Source organism: Tachypleus tridentatus, chromosome 2, assembly GCF_004210375.1.
Source record: "Tachypleus tridentatus isolate NWPU-2018 chromosome 2, ASM421037v1, whole genome shotgun sequence".
Lineage (NCBI taxonomy): Eukaryota > Metazoa > Arthropoda > Merostomata > Xiphosura > Limulidae > Tachypleus > Tachypleus tridentatus.
This window is the reverse complement of record NC_134826.1, coordinates 14225210-14229652: the sequence shown is the minus strand read 5'-3', so window position 1 is coordinate 14229652 and position 4443 is coordinate 14225210. Positions and strand designations below refer to the sequence as shown.

At 34.1% G+C, this 4443-nt stretch overlaps 1 long non-coding RNA gene across 1 annotated transcript; it reads right to left on the bottom strand.

The window, feature by feature from the left end:
- Window positions 1–481: 481 nt before the first annotated feature.
- Window positions 482–1829, bottom strand: LOC143235257 (uncharacterized). Its single transcript, XR_013018988.1, has 2 exons — window positions 1600–1829; window positions 482–557 (listed from the first exon to the last, which is right to left on the bottom strand). It is a non-coding gene; the product is annotated as an uncharacterized LOC143235257 (long non-coding RNA).
- Window positions 1830–4443: the final 2614 nt, after the last annotated feature.

Here is a 4443-nt window from a genome sequence, read left to right as displayed (position 1 = left end):
TGTTCCGATAAATAAAAAAATGCAAAATAGTGTTATACCATAATACTATTGGGATAAAATGTTTTTTTGTTTTTTAAAAACTTAAAACGTTATACTCTTAAAAAAGTAAAACGAAAACAATCACTAAAACTCGATTGCATTGATTATCAAGGTTCAACTATGATACTTTAAAATTGTACGTATTTAAAAATAGGCATATATTTAGTAATTGCAATTTTATAAATTTTTATTATTATTATTATTATAGATATTTCTTTGTAATGGTTAAATATTAACTTTATATTTTAACTCGGTGGGAAGTTGTATCGCTAAAACTTCATGATCGAACTTGATTACACATAAATAAATGCGTAATGCTTTGAAGTGGCTTGATATATTTCATTGATTGTGAAATCTTAACGTATTATCATACTTTCTGTATTTTACAACAACCAGATCAGGTCTCGAACTTAACTACGTTAAAACACAAAAAATAACTCACCGTTCTCGGGTGGTTTTTGAACCACATCCTCTGGATTTGAATGCCACGTGAAACTCCGTTTATACTCTGTATACGACTATAAAATATGCAAGAAACACGTATTTACTCATCCAAATTGTTAAAAATATATTTTATATCTCTACATAATTTACCGTTTTTGGTGAACAACTAAAAAATATGTACATCACTAATAATAGTAGAGAAGGCAGAAAGTGAAACCTTTTTTTTTTGTGAAAATTTGTCACGTTAAAGTATCAAATAGGCACATTATTGTATTTAACTACACATTTCAGTCTAAAATTCTTCGATTAGGGTGAAAGTTTGAGAGCTAACAAGTAAAGAAAAACAGTTTTAAATGAGTTTTAATTTTTATTACTTAATTATAAATAAAATATTAATTATAATATAAAAAAATTACTTAAACATAGTTGCTAAGTAAAGCTCCTTCAGATGTTTGTGTATTATTTATAGCTCACCTATTAGCAATCACAAATGAACTATGTGCGAGAACTATCATCTTGGAGCTTTTATGACGTCATAACAGTTCACCGCATTGAAACAGCTTCATAAATTTTGTATTTATTCTCATTACGATTATATGGATGCTTCAATATAACTAAGATTTTATTATCAATACCATATGGTGGTGTTGATGGTTTTGAGGTGAGTAACTAAGATATTTTAAATAATTGTCAATTAATTAAAACGAATTTAGACTACCAAATTCTAGCATTCTTCTAGTTTTATTTTCTTGATAATAAAGCACAAAAAGAACGTTACAATCCTACAAACTGTAACAACAGTATTTATTATTTATCATTGAAATTAATACATACTTAAGCTACAGATTTTTCCCGACCTGAGGAAATTTAGAAAAAATCAGAATAATATCTTAGCTATTTTCTCATCGCACATATTTTAGTAGTGCATTGAAAGAGAAAAACGTTTTTGTATTACTGTAATGCAAAATCACTTATTTCATTAGACAAGGGACGGAATTTAAAATTAAAGTTAGCATGCTTTGGTTAAGATATATATACACTTAATTTGTGGTGTATTTTTATGTTACTAAAAATAACTATAATATCTATAAGAAAATATGAAGTAAGCCTACTTACTTGTTTCTCATCTGTCGGCATAGGACAAGCACGACAAAGATTCCATACAGAATTGAGCATGTGACTGCCTTAGTAAATTACAAACAATAATAATTTGTATTTTACAATTTAATTTAATACAGCTAAGACTTGCTTCACCACTGCAGTACATCAACGGGTAGGTAGGTCTTCACTATTTCGAACACCTACCGGCAACACAGTCACTCAAATATCTGCAACATACTGCGTTAATTCACTGTCTACAGAGCAACTACTACCATCTATGAACAACAAGCATAATTAGTTTTTGTTTTTATGGTAGTGCATTGCTCGAGAAGAACGTACAAAAATGAGAAGTTAAGAAGAGAAAGAATTATACATATATTTGACAAGAATTTACGTTACGTCGTCACTTTCTGAAGAACATTGTGCATTTTAAAGATCGAACGTGATGCTAAGTTATGTTTGTTCGTGTTTGAATTTCTCGCAAAGCTACACGATAGCTATCTGCGCTAGCCGTCCCTAATTTTGCAGTGTAAGACTAGAGTGAAGGCAGCTATTCATCATCACCCACCGCCTACTCTTGGGCTACTCCTTTTACCAACGAATAGTGGGATTGACCATAAAATTACAACGCCCCACGGCTGAAAAGGCGAGCATGTTTGGTGCGATGGGGATTCGAACCCGCGACCCTCAGATTACGAGTCGAACGCTTTAACCCATCTGGCCATGCCGGGCCTGTTTTTTATTTTAATACCAGTTGTTTGTTATTAGCATAATTTATCTATATTATTTTACGTCAAGTAAGTTTTCCTCACCATTCAGAAGAACTAGCCAACAGTAAACTAGCCTTTCTTTGGTATTCTTTTTTTTTTTTTTTTGTCAACAGTAATCACAGCGGACCTAGACCGTAGGTCTTCATAAACGATTACCACATCGTTAAAATTTACTAACCCCACCGTACCATATGAATTAGTTCCTTTTCCCCCATGCCATGCAAGTTCTGAATTTTAAAATGAACACAACTTCGCCTTGTTTGTTGATGTTACTATTTCAATAACATAGAGAGAATTGTTTGTTTTATAGCAAAATCACATCGGTTTTTGGTCTGTTATTAAGCACACAACTACACAATGGGCTATCTGCGCTCTGCCCACCATGGTATAGAAATCCAGACTTAACGTTGTAAGTCCACAAACACTCCGCTGTGCCATTGAGGGGGGGGGCAAATCACATTGGATTATCTGCTGTGTCTACCGTGGTGAATTAAACATTGAATTTTGGGTAGCGTTATAAGTCCATAGATTTACCGTTGTTCCACTGGGGGATTTTAGAAAGAAACATAAGTCATTCAAAATGTCTTCGAAAGACAAACAGATCAATTTCATAACATTTCACTGACATCTATTGCTAAATCAGAACCTAAGCTAAGTTCCTCTGATGTAGTAGCCTCCCAGTGGACTTACAACGTTAGAAATCGGGTTTCAATACTCGTGGAGGGTAGAGCACAGATAGTCGTTTGTGTAGGTTTGTGCTTAATTTCAAACAAATTAACGTAGTGCCCAGCAGTACCAGGTGGTTGAGGCACTCGACTCGTAATCTGATAATTCCGGGTTCAAATTTCCGTCACACCAAACATGCTCACCCATCCAGCCATGGGAGCTTTATAATGTGTCGATCAGTCCAACTATTCGTTGTTAACAGAGTAGCCCAAGAGTTGGCGGTGGATAGTGATGACTAGCTACCTTTCCTCTAGTCTTACACTGCTAAATTAAGAACGGCTAGCGTAGATAGCCCTCGTGTAGTTTTGCGCGAAATTCAAAACAAACAAACAAACAATGTAGTGCTTCACCCAGATTATTTTTCTAACATCTGAATCAACGCAGATATTATATAAAGAGCGAAAATAATTATTTATGTAAAATCGAGACTCGGATAAAGTAAACATTTGTTTTCTTACGAGCTATAGAAATAACGAAATTAAATTTGTTAGACTCGTTTCATTTTAGTATCGGTATTTGTGAATATGTACATATATAAGTTTCGATTTAAAAATAAGATGTACGAGAATCTACTCAAGTACCTCAATACAAAATTACAACAGAAGACGTTATTCTTTTCGTTTCAGTTGAATAATTCAGAAAAATTTATTTTCTTCGCTGACTTCTTAGATAAGGTCTTCCTTAATCTCCAAAAGCGTCAGAGTAAAGCAGAAACAGATAAATGTAAGTGGACTGAGAAATCAATAGAAGTAATTGGACTATGGGTATCTTTAGAGGAACGCTTGGAATAAGGTTCGAGATTCAAAACCATTAGCTTTATTCCGCAACTACAAAATCCATAACAGAAAACTGCATTCCTGTTTAAAAAGACATGACGCGATAACCTGTTTCGTATATTTCTTTACATAAGTATATTTTGCCTTTACAATTAAGAACGCCACGCAGTTCTGTACTTAAATATATCTTTAAAGTTGGTACATATATGTAGAACTAAAAGCTTTAAATAAAGCGAACAAGATAGTGGTAATATGGATGTAAGTTTTACGTTCTATCAATTCAACGGGTTAAGTAAACAAAACTGACCCTGCTGTGCATAATATTCGGTTTGGTGTTTGTTAAGCACAAATCAACATAATAGGGTATCTGTTCTCTACCCACCATGGGTGACCAGGTGGTTAAGGCACTCGATTCGTAACCTGAGGGTCGCGGGTTCGAATCCCCGTCACCAAACATACTCGCTCTTTCAGCCGTGGGGACATTATAAGTTACGATCAATCCCACTATTAATTGGTAAAAGAGTAGCCCAAGAGTTGGCGGTGGGTGGTAATGAGTAGTTGCCTTCCCTCTGGTCCAGTGGTTCCCA